At 44.4% G+C, this 19,353-nt stretch overlaps 1 long non-coding RNA gene across 1 annotated transcript in view; it reads left to right on the top strand.

Moving 5' to 3' along the window:
• Window positions 1–4,803: 4,803 nt before the first annotated feature.
• Window positions 4,804–19,353, top strand: part of LOC310848415 — a 667,736-nt gene continuing 653,186 nt past the window's right edge. The window contains exon 1 of the long non-coding RNA XR_014566337.1: window positions 4,804–4,875. This is a non-coding gene — a long non-coding RNA (uncharacterized lncRNA). The remainder of the gene's footprint in view (window positions 4,876–19,353) is intronic.

The following is a 19,353-nucleotide window of genomic DNA, read 5'->3' as shown; positions in this document are numbered from 1 at the left end:
GGCTTTGATTATGAGAGCAAAAAGTAAACACCCAGTAGTCTAGATAGAAGCAACTGGGTAGTCAGGCTGATGGTTACTTGGCTGCAGAGGTTTACTGGCCATTGCTGTTGGCATGGAGATAGCCTAGGTTGAATGCAAACTGCCCATTCTGATGTCATGTGTGATGTCACAAAGAGGATATGCTTTAAGTCTTGGTAAAGCCAAAAGCAGTTAACAGCCAGACAGCATCTCAGCCCTGTCAAGATGGATCACCATAATACCGGTAAGTGGTGAATAGTTTTATTTGGGGGATATATTAACTTTTACTATTGGGGGAAAGTTTTAGATTGGTTTGCTAGTTTGTACCCCATCAAGTTGAGGCCAATAGATATACATTCACAACACTGTACCCATCAAATAATCAACTTTATCTGTGACTTTGAGACTGATTCATATAACCACATTTCCTTTATCCACTCTATAGCAGCCTTTTCTCTGTATTTGAAAATATAACCAAGAAGGGGAAGATAAGGAACCAGGAATAAGATCTGGATGAGTATGGTGAGGATCTAAGCTTGACAAGTCAGGGGGCTAGGAAGATGGCTTTATGGTCCAGCATAGGAATCATGGGTGCTGCTTCATATTATTGAATTCCTGTTCCACAAAGAATAAGACTTTGAGCTCTTTGCTCTCATACTTTTAAGGCTTGCTGGGTTCTGGGAGATGGTGGGTCTAGAATGCTCTCTAGTGACAACATATCAGCCAGCTGCTCTGGCTCTCCCATGATTTCCAAGCTTTTCCCCTTATCTGCCTCTGAGCTGCTACCTCCCTCAACCCCCTGGTGTAAATCTATACTGTCTTCCTCTTCATCTTCCCTGGAAGGGACAGGCTGGAGAAGTGGCCTCCACCATACTTCCTCTGCTCAGTCCCTGACACTATCACACTCATTTAGCCCATATGAACCTGTTATAATTCTACCCATGAATTTAACAAGGGAAAACCACTCAGAGAATTGTTCTTGAGCTTATTTTGGATAAGTTATTTCAGAGCTCCCTCTTTTTTTTTGGCAGATTCACATACATTTTTTTCAGGGGCAGAGAGATTAGAATGCCTATGTAGTTCCTGAAGTAATACACAAATTAAAATGTTGTTGCTCTATGAAATTCACAGTTCTTGTAAATTGTGGTTATCCAACAATAGAAAGAAACACGAAGATGTATATATCAGGAGAAATGAGGTATATCACTGAAGGAAAAATATAAAAATGTATTAGGGACACCTGATGATGAAATTTGCATTAGGAGAAATGCACACTAAAATACTGGCAAATCACTAAAAAAATAAAATAAATGCAAACCAATGTGGAACTGTTTGGCTGGCTGGGTGAGCCACACGGCCGGGATTCCCTCAGTCTCGCGGGGGCTGAAACCAGCCCCTGCGCATGTGGGGTGGGCGTGAAGCCCGCAACCCCACCTCCTCCCCAGGATCGGAAGTGGCTTAATACCACTTTGTTCAATATTCTTTGGGAGGAGGAGAAATTCTCTGGCAGTTTCTTAGGAGTGAGGATGCACATCTGGCATTCAAAAGCTTTTTCTCAGCCCCTCCTCTCTGGCAGCATAGCCATCGTTTTCTCTCTATCCATGCTCCAATCCGAGCATTGTTTGGGGGCATTTCCGGTGGAGTAGGGTGGTGCCTGCCCCCACAAAAATGGTGGAAAATATGCATTCAGCAAAATTCCTCCCTTTTTGGGGAGATGTTGGTTTAGTTCTAATGGACTTCATAGCTGGGCTTGTCTGGTTTCTGAACTGCTGTGGCTCCCTGGTGTATGTTCAGAGAGTTTACAGATTCTGATTTGTGGTATGAAATGCTTTTACGATATGATAATCTTTTTTGTCATTGTCCCATACAGAACAATGAAATTGAAAAAGCTACATAAGACATTCAAAACCCAACAAGCCTGCTATCCCAGCTATCCCAACCTGGTTAGCCCCTAAAACTCTGATGCCCCATTTTTAAATACAATATACTCCCATACAGACTCCTTACAATGCGTTTAAAACCAAAATTGCATTTGGGTAGAAACTGTTTCTCAGGTGGCTAGTCCTAGTCTTTATAACTCTGTACCTTCTTCCAGAAGGCAGAAGCTGAAAGAGATCATTTCCGGGGTGTGCACTATCCTGTGCTATCTCTGCAGCTTTCTTATGGCACCTGGAAGCATAGATTTGATCCAAGGTGGGAAGAGTGCACCCAATTACTCTCTCTGCAGGCTTTACAGCCTTGGACAGCATTGTTTTTCCCCTGACTGCAGCTCCCAAACCACACACACAGACCATAAGTTAATACACTCTCCACAGTACAATGGTAAAATGCCATCAACAGGTCCTTTGAGAGATTGTTTTTCCAGGGGATTATCAGAAAATATAACCTCTTCTGTGGTCTCTTCATCAGGTCTCAAGGAAATGAAATGAAATGAAAGCAGAGCTTTCCAAACTTTTCATACCTGCCACATACTTTTTAGACATGCATCATTTTGTCACACAATAATTCAGTTTTACTAGTAATTCAGAGGTTAAACTAACCCTCTCCGGGACCATTTGTGCAACACACCTGCGCACTGCAGCCAACACACTAACGTGTCATGACACACAGTTGGGAAAGCTCTGCTGTACATTCTGAAAGTGGAGGTTGTGCATTCTGCAAAGTGTTCTCCTGTGCACTTATCTTTAATTTAGCGCAAGCACAACTCAGAGGTGAGGATGGCCAAATGCAAAGAGGGCAGGGAAGGTGTCGCATGCCAAATTCCCCATGTCTACACAGCCATTAAAGATCTAAGAGCCTTGCCATCTCTGGCATGTGCCCACCCTACCTGTGATGTAAAATAAGTGTTATTCCCATTTCACAGATGTGGTTCTGAGTCCGAGGTGGCAACTTGTTCAAACCTGCTGGGGGATGAGTGTTGCATTTGAACTCTGATTGAGGCTTAGAAATGCCAACGTACGATTCATTTGATTATCTTCTCTTTGCTGATTTTCAGCCTGCATTTTTGAGTGGGTATCATCACAAATAAATGATGTATTCAGTTACTGAGAACCGGGATAGGAGGGATGCGGGAAATGACAAAAGATGAGCAGCTGTGATATAGCATTGTTTGCTTTGCAGCTGACCAGCTGAGATTTTGGACTGACATGCTAAAAATTTGGATTCTATCAGCATTGCTGTTCAGTTTCTAACTGTTGGCAAAGATAATGATATTCTATGATGCTGAGAGCTAGATTCAAGGCTCCGATACCTACAGTGTAATCTAAACATATCATACCCTCCAAGTGTCCCTATTTTTCATGGACAGTCCTGGAATTACAAAAGCCACCCCAGCTTCTGATTTGATCCCGAGGTGTCCCTATTTCTCCCACCAGTGCTTCTGCCAAGCCCAGAGAGGAGGATGAACCGGTGTTTGTCTCGTGGAGCAGCAGCAGTGAGGGAGCATCCCATTGCCGCTCCATGGCTGCTGCTGCTGACCTCCTCCCTTGGGCATTTCAAAGTGGCTGCTGAAGAGCAGACAAGGAAGAGGAGAGGCTGCCGCCACTGAGGTCCAGCCCCACATGACATGCCTGCTGTGAGGTGGGAATAAAGGGGGAGCAGAGTGGAGTGCAATGAGCCTTAAAAAAAGAGAAAACTTTATATGTCTGCGTCTTTCTCAAATTAATTTTTTTGGCGTGTGTCAGGATGCTGTCAGCAGCTCCCGGCTGGTTGCCCAGAAAAGTATAAAGAAAAGGAGAAGTTTATTACAGTCCTTTTTTATTTCAAACTTTAGAGAGGCTATAGAACCCAGCCTCTTGGATAATGGTGTTGTCCTGAGTGAATTTCCACCCCCCGCCCGTCTTTCCCACTCTCTCATTCATCATCATCATCATCATCATCATCATTACCATCTCCTCTATGGGAGCTGCTATGTGTCCTCTGTCTTTGAGCTCTTAGTTCTCCTACATTTAAGGCTTCCCGGGTTCTGGGAGATGGAGGGTCTGGAATGCTTTCTAGTGACAACGTGTCAGCCAGCTGCTGCTCCAGCTCTGCCTCCTCCTCTCTCATAATTTTCCAACTTCCACCCTCATCTGCCTCTGACCTGCTACCCCCCTCAAAACCCTGTTGTAAATCTATACTATCTCCTCCTTCCTCCTTCCTGGGAGGGTCAGGGTAGAGACCCTCCACCATTCCTCCTCTGCCCAGTCCCTGACAATTAGTTTTCTTTAACAGTGGAAGCAGGTTTTCAGATCATACACAGCTCTTCTTCAGCCTTTGATTATGAAAGCAAAAAATGAACATCCAATAGTCTAGATAGAAACAACTGGGTAGTCAGGCTGATGGTTACTTGGCTGCTGAAGTTTACTGGCCATTGCTGTTGGCAGGGTGATACTCTAGGTTGAATGCAAACATGCCATTCTGATGTCAGGTGTGATGTCACAAAGATGATATGACCCGTACGGGCCAGTCTTGCCAGACTCTAGGGTTGTGTGCTCATCTCACTCTATAGGCCGGGAGCCAGCGCTGTCCACAGACACTTCTGGGTCCCGTGGCCAGCGTGACAAGCTGCATCTGGCGAGCCAGCGCAGCACACGGAACACCGTTTACCTTCCCGCTGGTAAGCGGTCTCTATTTATCTACTTGCACCCGAGGGTGCTTTCGAACTGCTAGGTTGGCAGGCGCTGGGATCGAACAACGGGAGCGCACCCCGCCGCAGGTATTTGAACCGCCGACCTTTCGATCGGCAAGCCCTAGGCACTGAGGTTTTACCCACAGCGCCACCCGCATCCCTATGATATGCTTTAAGTCTTGGTAAAGCAAAAAACAGGTAACAGTCAGACTGCATCTCAGCCCTGTCAAGATGGATCACCATAACAGGTGAGGAATAGTTTTATTTGCGGGATATATTAACTTTTACTATTGAGGGAAAGTTCTAGATTGGTTTGCCAGTTTGTACCCCATCAAGCAGAGGCCAATAGATATACATTCACAACCCTGTACCCATCAAATAATCAAGTTTATGTGTGACTTTGGAACTGATTCATACAACCACATTTCCTTTCTCCACTCTATAGCAGCCTTTTCTCTGTATTTGAAAAAAATAATCAAGAAGGAGAAGATAAGGAACCAGGAATAAGATCTGGATGTGTAGGATCTAAGCTTGACAAGTGAGGGGGCTAGGAAGATGGCTTTGTGGTCCAGCATAGGAATGATGGGTGCTTCATATTATTGAATTCCTGTTCCACAAAGAAGAAGACTTTGAGCTCTTTGCTCTCCTACTTTCAAGGTTCGCCAGGTTCTGGGACATGGAGGGTCTGGAATGCTTTCTAGTGACAACGTGTCAGCCAGCTGCTGCTCCGGCTATGCCTGCTCATCCTCTCCCATTATTTCCCAACTTTTCCCCTCATCTGCCTCTGAACTGTGACCTTCCGCATGTTGCTATCAAAGGGTTAAAGGGTAGCAGAAACGCTCTAATCACTGAGCAGCTGGAGGTCATTAGGCTTCCAGGAACATGAGTTTGTATAAATAGTCTCCTGTGTGTTTGTTCTTCCCCTTTCTCCTCCTTTTTTGGGCGTGTTTGCTGAGATGTGTGGTTCTTCGCCAGGGTTGTTTTTGTTTTTGTAAATAAACCTTATCTTTGAGTTACAAACCGCATGCTCCAAGACTCCTCTTTGAAAAGATACTGCCTCTCCTGCCCTTCTTCAACTGCTGTGCGAAATACTCTGCTGTAGTGGGACTTGTGACGATGGAAGCGCACTGGGCATTTACATTAAACTAATTAAAGTTTAATGGGACAGGTTATGGGTGTTTGTACGTCAAGAAGGAGCTAAGGAGTGCAGTTCAGAGTGATTTATGAAAGGACTGGAGCGAAGACAGAAGCGGTTGCCGACAACGAAAGCCTTCAAAGCAGCTTGAGTCCTGCAACGTGCCTAGAAAAAGTTTTAAACAGGCACTGCGCAGTTTGTACTCGCTGGAAGACGTCTTATTCTTCAAGGAGCCGCCTCAGCAGCTGGGAGACGGTCTACAGGTGTGTGAGTATCGTTCCTAAGCCCCAGGGAGGATGGCAGAGTCCCAGGAAAATTTTTCTGTCCCGTTTACGCGACTCAATGGGAAAAATTGGCAAGATTGGAAGGCTAGAGTGAGGGTTTGGTTGCAAGCAAAAGAGTTGTGGAGTTGTACTGAAGCACCGCCTTTACAGGCAGCTGCAGACGCGTCTGCAGAAGACAAAGCAACAGCAGCAGCTTCACAGAAACGTGACAGGAAAGCCCAAGGTCTACTAGTTTTGGCAGTGGGACCAGAGCAAATGCCTTATGTTTCTGAGTTAAAGAACACGCATGAGGTCTGGACGGTTCTGCAGCGGCTAAATTCCAGAAACACTGCGGGGGCCAAGATCCATGCTACAAGATGTTTGTTTGATTTACGTCTCCAACCGGGAGCGTGTGTGAAAGAACATATTGCCAAAATGGTGTCTGCCTTTAATCAACTAAGACAGCTGGGCATTCCTTTCTCTATGGAGCAGCAGTCATACATATTGTTGTCTTCTCTTGATAAAAGCTATGAGACTCTAGCTCTAACCTTGGAAGCTATGCCTTCAACTGAATTAACCCTTGAATACATTTCATCTCGGCTTGCAGATGAACAGTATAAGAGGCAAAGAGAAAGAGGTTTGTCTTTAAAGGGGAGTTATGCTGTGCCTAAGAGTGTTGATGCTGAGTTTGAGCACACAGTAAATGCTTTTGCAGCTAGACACTGTTTTCGCTGTGGTTCCCCTTCCCATTTAATTAGGAATTGCACACGTGAACCTGGTCAAGACAGCACCAAGGCCGTTACCCCTAGTTACCAGACAAGGAGTTCCAGGGGACGTCGAAGGAGAGGAGGAGGTCGTGGCTACTCCCACAGCACACAGCACATGGCTTCAGCAATGGCGTTGATGCAAGGGCGTGGCCAAGGCAGCAATCTACGCTGGTTGATCGACAGTGGTGCATCTCACCACCTGGTGGCGCCATCTAGTGTCCGTTTGCAGAATTGCAGACATTTGCAAACCCTTAAAGTTGTGACAATGGCAGATTCAACTAAACGTTCCTTAGAGACCGTAGGCACAGTGTTCTTGAAATGTTTGCAAACAGAAATTGATGCCTACGTGCTAAAGGGATTGAAGGGGTGTATTTTGTCTGTGTCAGAACTTGATAGAAATGGGTTTAAAACTGTGTTTGAAAATGGGGTTTGCACTATTTCAAAGAATAACGTATCTCTTTTGCAGGTGGAATGCAGAGATGGGTTATATTATTTTGAGACAAGTCCAGATGAAGTTGAACAGGTTCATGCTAGTTGTGTGAACACGCCTACCCATAATTCTTGTGTCCATTTATGGCACCGCCGTCTGGGACATATTAATTTTCAATATGTTAAAAGGCAACCTGAATTATCAGAAGGGTGCAAAATGAACAAATGTACTAAGTATTTGGATTGTACTGCATGCAAAAGGGCGAAGGTTCATAGATGCAGCTATCCCAGTTCAGATAGGAAATCTGACAAAGTATTCCAACTTGTGCATATGGACCTATGTGGCCCAATGCCTGTTGCTAGCATGGGAGGTTCGAGGTATGCACTGTGTCTCTCGGATGACAAAACAAAGGTTACATGGTTTTTTCCTCTCAAAACAAAAGCAGATACTGCAGAAACAGTTAAAAATTGGGTTCATGCAGTAGAACTTGAATTCGGTACTAGAGTACTTGCTTTTCAGACAGACAGAGGGTCAGAATTTACCGGGTCTGTGTTGCAGAATTTCTTTAAGAAAAAGGGAATTAAGCATCGTCTGTCTACACCTTATTCCCCCCAAGAAGGAGGCGTGGCCGAACGTAAAAACAGGGTTCTGCAAGAGTTGGCAAACTCTATGTTGTTTGATGCTAAACTCCCTCAAAGTTACTGGGCGGAAGCCTGGCAGGCGGCTACTCATATTCTGAACCGAGTATATAATTCTGTAATTGGCACTACCCCTTATTTTGCTTTATATGGGAAGAAACCCAAAATTAATTACTTTCGGGTGTTTGGATGTCCAGCCTATGTACTTATCCCAAAGGCGTTAAGGAAAAAGGGAGGTCCAAGGGCTAGGAAACTCATCTTTTGTGGGTACGAACCACACGCCAAATCTTGGAGGTTCGTGAACCCAAATGGGGATACTACAAGAGTGGTCCTCAGTAGGAGCGCTGAATTTTGTGAGCAATCCGGATGGACTCACTTACATGCTAACCCTGACATTTTGAGAGATGATTTAGGCATTTATGCTGAGAATGAAAGTCCAGAGAGTAGTGAGCCAGAAGAGGATGGTGCACATGGTTCAGATGCAGATTCTGACCAGGCACAAGGTTCTTCTCCTAAGGTAGAAAAGCCAAAATCTAGGGGTGTTCCAACATCGCCAGTCAGTAGGCCTAGCAGACAGCAAAAGCGAAGCAGGTCGCCTGCAACACCAAGCCCAAGGGAGGTATCTAAACGGAGGTCTTTATCCCTAGAGGCACATCCAGGTATAAAGTCTGAGACAAATTCTGACAGCCAACGGTCAGAGGGGGCACAAGAGGAACAATTGCGCAGGTCAAATCGTGCCACAAAGGGCAAGCCACCAGAGCGGTTTAAGGTGACAAGTGTATACGTAAATATGGCACAGTGTGAGCCAGATAGCTATATGGATGTACAACAGCTTCCAAGCTCAGAAGCCGTTAAGTGGCAGGAAGCAATGGAAAAAGAGATGGCTTCAATGAAGTCTCTCGGTGTGTTTACAAGTACAGAGCTTCCGAAAGGGCAACAAGCTGTAGGTTGTCGATGGGTATATCGTTTAAAGCCCACAACTACTGAGGAGTTGCAATATAAAGCCCGACTAGTTGCAAAAGGGTTTTCGCAGCGCAAAGGTGTTCACTATTCTCAAATCTATGCCCCAACTTCAAGATCGGAGTCATTAAGAATGCTTTTAGCCTCTTCAGCTAAGAAGGGAAATAAGCTGTTTCATTTTGATGTCAATGTGGCTTATTTAAATGCAGACTTACAGGAGGAAGTCTATATGACACCACCACCGGGTTTTGAAGGAGACAAACCAAACCACGTCTGGCGCCTACACAAATCCATTTATGGGTTGAAACAATCCGCCCGTAATTGGAATTCCTGCTTAAACGATGCTCTAGAGAGCATGGGGTTCAGAAAGAGCGCAGCAGATGCGTGTCTTTATCTAAAAGGCTCGGGATGTGAACAAGAAGCAGTCTTGATATTTGTTGACGATTTATTATACAGTGGAAAGGATGATAAACTTGCACAACAATTTGCCACAAAGCTTGGAGAAAGGTTTCAGATAAAATCACTAGGCAATGTATCTGTTTATCTAGGAGTTAAAATTCAGCAAGATGAAAATGGGAACTATTGGCTCAGCCAAGAAGCTAAGATCCAGCAGTTGCTGGAAAGGTTTAAAATGGACAACTGTGCTGGTGTTAAAACCCCAATGGAGCTAAGTTACATAAAGGATGCTCAAGCCGAGCAACAGACAGAGTTCAGTAATCCCGGGGTTTACCAGTCAGCGATAGGCAGTCTACTCCACATTGCACAGTGGACTCGGCCCGATATAACATATGCTGTCAACATGCTGTGTAGACAAGCTGAAAAACCATCAATGCATGCTTGGCAAGGAGTAAAAAGAGTTTTAAGGTATCTCCAAACTACCAAAAGGTTTCGCTTAAAACTATCATCAGAGGGCAGCACACAACTTGAATGTTGGGCCGACAGTAGCTGGGCAGATGCTGGACCAGATAGAAAATCAGTGTCAGGAATGGCGATAAAATTTGGAAATGCACTAATTGGTTGGAGATCAAGAAAGCAATCACTTATAGCTTTAAGTTCAACTGAATCTGAGTTTAATGCATTATCAGATGTATGTAGAGAACTGGAATTTTATAAGCAACTGGTACAAGAATTGTTTGGAGAATGTTCCCTACCTATCAGAGTGTGGGAAGACAACCAACCTTGTATTAAACTAGCTAAATCAGGTCAATTCAAGGCCCACACAAAACACTTGGATATCCGTTATCAAAATGTATGCCAAAGTGTAAAACAAGGTTTAATTGAACTAAAGTATTGTCCAAGCCAAGAAAACCTTGCAGACGGTTTTACGAAAGCTTTGGGTCCGCAATCTCATAAATGTTTCTGTTCAGGTTTAAATTTGAATTAAGGTTGGTACAGCTCAGTGTTGCGAGCGAGAGGGGGTGTTGCTATCAAAGGGTTAAAGGGTAGCAGAAACGCTCTAATCACTGAGCAGCTGGAGGTCATTAGGCTTCCAGGAACATGAGTTTGTATAAATAGTCTCCTGTGTGTTTGTTCTTCCCCTTTCTCCTCCTTTTTTGGGCGTGTTTGCTGAGATGTGTGGTTCTTCGCCAGGGTTGTTTTTGTTTTTGTAAATAAACCTTATCTTTGAGTTACAAACCGCATGCTCCAAGACTCCTCTTTGAAAAGATACTGCCTCTCCTGCCCTTCTTCAACTGCTGTGCGAAATACTCTGCTGTAGTGGGACTTGTGACGATGGAAGCGCACTGGGCATTTACATTAAACTAATTAAAGTTTAATGGGACACCGCAAACCCCTGTTGTAAATCTATACTGTCTTCCTCCTCCTCCTCCTTGGAAGGATAAGGATGGAAAGGCAGTCTCCACCACTCTTCCTTCTCTGCCCAGCCCCCGACAGCATGTGTACTTCTTTTTGTAAATCTACCAGATAATAAAATAAAATCAGGATTAAGGTGTTTTCTCAGGACAGTGGAAGGCATGTGTTCTGGGTCCCATTAGTGAAGTGCTGGTGGTGTGGGGAACAAAAAGTGGGGGGTTAAAGAGGATCAGTTGAGGGGAATGACAAATGTTCCTGTTTTCATCTGTTGGGGGGTAGCACATATTTCCTCACTGAACAAATTCAAATATGCTTATGTGGAAGTAAATTCAGTGATAAGGTAAAGGACCCCTAGATGGTTAAGTCCAGTCAAATTTGACTATTGGATGCGACACTCATCTCTGTTTTCAGGACGAGGGAGCTGGTGTTTGTCCACAGATAGCTTTCTGCATCATGTGGCCAGCATGACTAAACCGCTTTTGGCACAACAGAACACTGTGATGGAAACCAGAGTGCACGGAAACACAGTTTACCTTCCCGCCGCAGTGGTACATATTTATCTACTTGCACTGGTATGCTTTCAAACTGTTAGGTTGGCAGGAGCTGAGACAGAACAATGGGAGCTCACCCCATCATGGGGATTCAAACCGCTGACCTCATCAGCAAGCCCAAGAGGCTCAGTGGTTTAGACCACAGTGCCCCGGCTCCCATGTTCCTCGAAGTAAGCTCCATCGAGAATGGTGGCACTTACTTCACATTAAATATATACAGGATTAGGTTGGTCACTAGCAGTGCAATGCTGTAACTGCCTACTCAGTGATCCTGGAGTATTTATTTCCAGGCCTGAGGTTTCCCACTCTTCTTGGAGTAGGGGGAAATAAAGCCATCATAGTGATTGGGCAAATATGACTGCCCTGAACTGCTGGGATTTAGAACAAAACTGCCAATCAGCTTTCAGAAGAAGTACGGTAGCTTGTTTTTTGCCAGTATCCCAAGGGCATTGCTGCAGCTGTTAGTTGCATCCCTCTGCCGATCACATGGCGTCTCCAAGGAGTCTTTCTTCTCCCAGCTGTAAAGAGTGAGAGAAAAATCTCAAGGCATCATTTCCTGCCGGATAAAATAGTAATTTACAAAGGAGAATCGGAAGGCACCTGAAGAGCGATTGATAGAGAAAATTATTTATCACAGCCTTAGAATATGTCTGAAGTCTCTGCCTGATTCCCCAAGCATCTGAAAATATTAGTCTGGCACTTGAGGTTCCTCATCCTTTGACAGCTCTGTGTCTGTTTATGCATAATAAGTCTTCCTTGTGCTGTATGTTCACCTTAAGTAGGGAGAAAACTCGATCCAGGCATGCATCATGATTTGCTTCACCAGGGACATCATCTTCTTCTTTTTTAACAGTCACATTTATTTAATATGTGTGAGTCAGAGACTCACAGTGTAACTGTGCAGAATGAAAGTCCTATTCCCATATCTCCTATAGGTGCCTATAAAAGTATAGAGATCATATACTCTATGAGAATTTCCCCCATCTGGTTCAGTACTGAAAAAATAAATGGGAGGAAAGAAAAGTAGATAACTCATGGACCAATTAATAGAAATGTGCCCCCCCCCCCCGGTGTTATCAAAGATACAGCAGTGAACATTATATAGCAAAATCGGATACAATGCAAAATATATGCTGAGAAAGCAATGCAAAATAGATTGAAGGCTATGTACATGTGCATCACACTCAAAGCATTTGCAAGGCATCCTAGAAGCTCAAAAATATCTGACTTACCTATCTGCCAGCATGCCCAGTGGTCAGGGGTGATGGGATTCATAGGCCAGCAATACCTAGAGAGCTACAGGTAAGCCATCCCTGATTTAGTAGTTGTGCATATACTTTGCATGCAGGGAGTTTCTGGTATGTGTTGGAAAGGATCTGTAATGGTGTATGGACAATCTATCCAGAAGATAAATTTTATTTCGAGGAGTTAGTGATCTGACATGGTTCCCCTCTTCCTGCTTCTCTTCCTGCCCCCTCTCTTTGTCTCTTAAGTTCTTTGATGGCATGAGAACAGCCTATAATGTCCTAATCAGTTCGGAGGAAGTGATAGTGGTGAGTACCTTCTTCGATGTTGGACATTATTTCGAGAAAGTGAGGCATTGGAAGGGGGTGCCTAATGAATAATCTGCATGTAGCCAGTAATGAAGGATCTGCACGTAGCCAGTTGGATAAGCTACACAGGCTAGCTAGCTATAAATCAGATGGTTTGGGGCAGAATTGGGAGAAGCTTGTGCACGGGCTGATGGCTGCGGGGCTGTGCAAACTCAGGCTACCTGGAGGAGTCACTTTGCCACTTCTAGAGGGCTTCCAAATGCACTGGCGGAGAAAGGTGGTTGCGGAGGGTGCAGTGCGCACCGGGGGAGGGTGTCAGCTGTGAGGGCTGGTGACATTGCCATGCCACCCCCCGCTTGCTGCATGGGTGGCACCCCCGGACGCTCACCGCACAGGTGACAGGCCTCTAGGAACAATGCTGCCATGAGTGGCTGGCGGCGCCCCCCACCAGCCATTCGTTATGTGGGCGGCTAGCAGCGCCCCTTCCGGCGCTCATCATCCAGGCGGCAGCCGGCTAGGGAAGCGCACTGCACAGATGGCAAGCTCCACCCCCGCGGGCCAGCTAGCCCCACCCCTGTGCTGCTCTGGGTGCTGGGCAGGTAGCTCCACCCTTGTCCAAATGGCAGATTGAAGTGCTTGCTTGGTATGTATATAATGGTTTGCTGCTTAGAATAACATCTTTAATCTTCTCGCTCGCTTGTGTTTTGTATTACTTCCAAATCTCTTTTTAAAAGAACCACCTTGCATTTGGCAAGACAAAGGGTATGCTAAGGAAGACCTCCGTCTGTGGCTTTGGACAACCATCTGCCTGATTTCATTTCACTGATTTCATTGATTCAGCCAGCGTGGTGTAGTGGTTAAGAGCAGTGGACTTGTAATCTGGGGAAAGCGTGTTCTCCTTCAGGGAGAGCACGTGTTGTGGTGGGGTCTACTGAGCCACCCCTTTGTTGCTGGGTAAGTTCTCCAAGATGGCCAGGGGGCATTGATTGGATTACCGAGTTGCTGGGGCAAAAGTTATGTTGAAATTTTGGTGGGAGGGGTAAAAGGTTTAAATACTCTGCACGCAACCTTGTACTTTCTCTTTTGCTGTGTGCAACGGATCACCCGCCCACCCGCCCTAGAATAAGGGGTTTGTTGCGTTGACCTTGCTATGCCTGTCATGGGGTTGTCTGCCTTTGAGCAGGGGCCTGGTAGGAATTTTTCCACCTGGCAAATTGGCTGGCTGGGTGGTTTTTGCCTACTGCGTAGCAAATCGTCATAACTTGTAAGGTTGTGGTTAGGCATTGGTTATAAATCTGCTGGAGGAGGGGTTAGGATAGGCTGGGCCTACCCCTCCATGGAGGGGTTCAGGATAGGCTAGGCCTGCCCCTCCATGGTTGCTGCGGAAAGGGAATTCCATTAAAGGAATCCTGGGGCTTGCCATCTTTTCGTCCAATCCCTGGAATGGGACTAGGGCCGGCAAGCCTTTTGGGAGCAGGCGGGTGAGAGTTGGGGGTCTGTGTCTCAGCTCCAATTCTTCCCCAACTTGCTTTCCCCCGCACTGTCTTTCGGTGGTGCCCGGAAGTCAGTTCTGTCCCCAGGCGGGGGGACAGATAGTCTTAACCAATGCCTAAACAACCACTCACAGTTTGTATTTTAATAAAGTTGTGGCCAAAATCATGCCAAAAATCTTAAACAAAAATTACGTGTCCGTTGTGAGTTATTTTGGGGGGTGGATTGGGGACCTCGACACGCAACTGGGTTCGCTTCCCCACTCCTCCACCTGCAGCTGCTGGGTGACCTTGGGCAAGTCATACTTCTTCTGAAGTCTCTCAGCCTCACTCACCTCACAGAGTGTTTGTTGTGGGGGAGGAAGGGAAAGGAGATTGTTAGCTGCTTTGAGAGTCCTTAAGGGGAGTGAAAGGTGGAATATCAAATCTAAACTCCTCCTCTTCTTCTTCTTTCATTCGACACAAGGCAGATTCATAAGCTGAAGTGAATGCCTTAGAACCACATGGATCTGCCTCTAGGTTTGTGGCTTAGCTGTTCTCTCAAAGATACCATTTGATTTATTTGGTCAACGTGGTCTCAGTTTTAAGCAGCCATGGTCATGCACTTCATTGTAATGTCACTGGGATAATCGCATGTGGCCTTTACCTGGAAGGTAGAAACTCATGAAGAGAAGCATCTCTGCAGCAGTGCTGCCAAAGAGCAAACTTGGTGGTAGTCTTGTGTGATTCCAGCCACTTGCAAATGAGCTGCCAACAAGTTTCAACCGGCCCTCCGGCTATTTTAATGACATCCAGCCAAGCATTTTAAGATTTCCACACAGTGGCAGCAATTAGCAGTGACTCCGAATTGATAATGGATGGTTTCAAACATGCACTCCCTAATAATAAATAATAATATTTTGCCTTCTTGTGTGCTTTACATTTCTCTCCTCATGCCCAACGTTCCCTTTGTGCTTGTGATAATTTATTGCATATTTCAAAACATTCAAATTTCATCTCTCTTGAAATCAGTCCCAGAGCAATAAAAAAAAAGTTCAATTTTTATGCGTAAAATACATGCAGCAATTAAAGGCATGTTATGAATCCAGGAGGTTGGAAACTATGAGATAATGAGATCTTGGGTAGAAACAACAAGAGCTAAAGGGGATCCGTGCATCTAGGAGTAATGAAATTAATCGTATTGCACAGAAACTCGGAAACAATCGCCACAAACGGATCCAAGAGAAATTGACTTTAAGCAGAGAGGTCTCAAACTTTGTTGCAGCAAGATGCATTAAGAGGGGGAAATGCACTTTTTCCTAAGCCAACTGTAAATAAAGGAAGACAAGAAAAAGCAACAACTATTTCTTTTGGCAGATGGGAATCTATTACCAGGCACAGAGCCAGATCACTAAAGCCCCAAAATGATGGGCCAAACAAAATGATCAGCCAGGACCAGAAGGGTGGTCGCCAAAATGCCTGGAGTAACAACTGAATGGGTAAATTTAATCCCTGGCATCTCCCGAAGAGGCCAAGTAGATACAAAATAGAGATCTTCACCTGGCAAAAATAGAAAATAACTAATTTCAGAGAAGAGTAGAAGGGTCTAATGTTTTATACATAGGCATTAGAAGGACGGACAGAAATTAATATATTTCCGAGTCTGGACTCAGCTACATTAGTCAAAAAACAACATTTAAACATGCCAGACCAGATGCCGCTGTAGAGCAAAAAACATTTTATGTAATTTTACATGGAGTTTTTTTCTTTTATGGAGCTTTCTTACATGGAGCTTTTTAATTTATGACTTATTTATAGCATCCCCCCCCCCCGTGTGTCTCTTTATGTGTGTCTCATTTTCCTCCCTCCCTCCCCCCCCCTCTCTCTCATATATCCTGTCTCTTTAAGAACATGTGTGCAAGGCAAGAGCATGGTATCTAGCAGAGCAGTCTATCATGGGAAAGGGGATCTATAATGGGGCCATTTTGTCCTTGATTCAATAAAGAATTAAGACTAAGCACTCTCAGAATCCTCTTTCTAGGTGTGACATACCTCCTGCTTGAAGTGGGATCTCTATATATTTTAAAAAACCTCAACAGAAGACTGAGCTTCTAATACTGTATATCGTAACTCACCGGTGGGATAGGAAATAAAACAAAAGCCTATAGGAAATAAGTTGTGGATTTGTATAGCTAAGCAGCATTCAGCTGGTTTATATTGTAAATTTCCAATGTTGTTTTATCTCCTTGCTATGTTCATACACAGATATTACTTTTTTATGTCCCCCGTACTTTATTGTTTGTTTTTTTCATTACTAAAGATTTCTGTGGAAGATTTGATAAAATTCTCTGCTGCTTTTTTTATAATAAAATATCTGCCTGTGGTTTTAAGATTACATTTAATACTTATTTCCTTGTGCTGTTTATTGAATATATCCAAACTCACTTGGAAGTTGGAAAATGGAAGCATTTGATATGAGAAATCTCATAGCAGGAGAGCACTCAAAACATTGTAAATAAATAGGCCACACGGCAGATCGCTTTGCTGTTGGCTCCAAATTTGTAGTGCGTTATACAGATTGTCATTGTTGAGTGTCAGAATATACCCCCCCCCCGATGCAGCTTTAAAATCATGTCACAGGCTCAAACGTTCACATAGTTGGGGCACAATTTGAGCAGTGATTTTTGCAGCTGAGAAGACAATGCAGTGCAAATGACCCAAAATATTATTGTGCGATGTCAGTTGGATTTGCAAATGAAATATCCCTGGAGCACTGTACCCATTGTTCATGCATTGTTATTAAAACTAAAACTGAACGGAATGACTGCAACAAATAAGCGCATGCGCATGCACGTGTGAGCGCGCATGCGCAGCGCTTGAAGGAAGTACACTCACATACCTGTCAGAAGTCCCTGTTCCTGTCTTGATAACACAGCAAGCTCTAGTTAATTAAAAAGGAAGATTTATTGCAAAAACAGAGTTCACTGGACGGCTCTAACAAGCCGCCAGTCTCATCAATCATGATGACCCTTCTGAAGACTCCTTCCGGTTACAAAAGATACTGAACTTTTTCACTTTGCGCCTTTTGCCTTGTTTCTGGTCTACTAGCCCTCCCCTTAGCCTATTCTAAGGAGGGATTGGCTCAGCCCCAATCTCTTCCTGTTCTGACAAACTGCTTCTCTGTTTGCACCAGTAGAGCGTTGGTTCCAGCTCACTCCCAGCCATTCTCTTATCCACTGGCATTCCAAGGGATTGGGCACTCACTGATGCTCATCCTGCCTGGCAATTAACACTCTCGGTTCCTGGCAGCTTTCTTCAGCTTGTTGCAAACCTTCACTGGGATCTGGTTGCAACCCTTCAGAAGGGGCTGGCTGCAAACCTTCCTTGGTGGCTGGCTCATTCATGACAACACCCATAGCTGAATTTCATTCCCACCACCATCAAATTCTACTTTTTTAAAGCCCTCTCATAAAATATGTGTCTAAATGATTGCTTTATCACAGAATGCACTACTTAAGTGTACATTTTGATACATGGAAGCTGCTAAGAATTTTGTTGCAACTTTTCAGAGAAGTGAGAAATCCAGTGGATAACCAAGTTCTGATCTGTGCATTAGAGCAAAAGGTGTTCATCACATCTTTTGCATAGGAATTCACAGTGTTGAATTCCTTCAAAATCCCTGCCATGCATATGTATAGACCAAGTTCCATGGTGCTGTTTCAGAGCCAAAGGGAATTGTTGTGTTCTGCTCTATATTATATGGATATCATACAATGGGATTCATCCACCAAAAATAGCATCATGGTGGAATCTCCGAAAATCTCAGAAATGTTGATTTTTTTGGCGAATCCCCCCCCCAGCTCAAAAACTTCATTTCTCTTGGGGGGGTGCAACAGCTTTTGTGTCCAGATTTTCACTTTTTTGAAATATGGCAACACTAATATATTTTTTCCAGAAGCAAGACGTGCACACCAGATTCCATCTGAATATCTCCATGTTCAAAAGAGATGTTGCATTACAAACAAATAAGCCAAAGTTTTCAGAAGTGACTAGGGTGGAGGAACCAAAGAAAATTAAATGTAGACTGAGCATGGAAAAGTGAGGGAAGCAGGGATGGAAAGTACTATACTGGAAAAGGTGGTATGAACAGGAAGACTCAACACAGTGACATTTTATTTAATGTCTCACTTCTTGCAATCTATTTTGCATCCCTCCTTTGAAAAATGGGTGTCCTAGTTAAGCTAGGGTTGATATTTGAAATGGATGGTGGTGATCAATTTTTGTCCACCAACCTAAACTCCAATATCTGAATTTTCAAAGAGAGATGGGATGGGAGACAAATTGGGGAATCGTATCGGAAGAGTGAAAAAAATATCTAAAATAATTATATCACCTGTTCAGACCTCCCCACAACTCTCCTTACTTAATATCTGGACTAGTGACATGAAAGCTTGTCACTCTAATCAGTGGTTTTTTTTGGGGGGGGGCGCAGGGGTACGCATACCCCTAAACATTTTGTGAATCTTTGTACTTTTGTCCATTGAGTGTATTTATTTTTCCCAATTTGAACCACAAAATGGTGATTTTTCTTGAGTCAAATGAAGTACCCCTAAACATTTTTTTTAGAAAGCGTGTTCTCATTAATAGAGAGCACGTGTTGCGGTGGGGTCTGGAAGGCCACCCCTCTATTGCTGGGCGGGTTAGTTTGGATGACCATCCGCAGTGATTGGGCGGTTGGGTTGTTGGGCAAATTTTGGTGTTGCCATTTAGGGGGTTGGACCAAAGGTTATAAAATGAAGCCACCCAGCTCTGACTAGGCACTTTTGCTGTGTGCATCGGATCACCTGCCCACCTACCCTAATTTAGGGCTCCTGGTTGACCTTGCTATGCCTATCATGGGGTCGCCTGCTTTTGGGGCAGGGGCCTGGTAGGAATTTTGTCCACTTGGCTGATTGGCTGATGCCATTTGGTTTTTGCCTGCTGCGTAGCAAATCGTCACAACTTGTAAGGTTGTGATTAGGCATTGGTTAAAAAATTGGTTGGTGGAGGGGCATGGATTGGCAGTGCCTGCCCCTCCAATGCTGCTGCGGAAAGGGAATTCCGTTAAAGGAATCCAGGGGCTTGCCTGAATCATTCTGTTACTGTGGA

The sequence above is a fragment of the Podarcis gaigeae genome (assembly GCF_964106915.1).
Source record: "Podarcis gaigeae genome assembly, chromosome: 7".
In the NCBI taxonomy this organism is placed as follows: Eukaryota; Metazoa; Chordata; class Lepidosauria; order Squamata; family Lacertidae; genus Podarcis; species Podarcis gaigeae.
The sequence above is the reverse complement of the archived record's forward strand: the minus strand, read 5'-3'. Positions and strand labels throughout refer to the sequence as shown.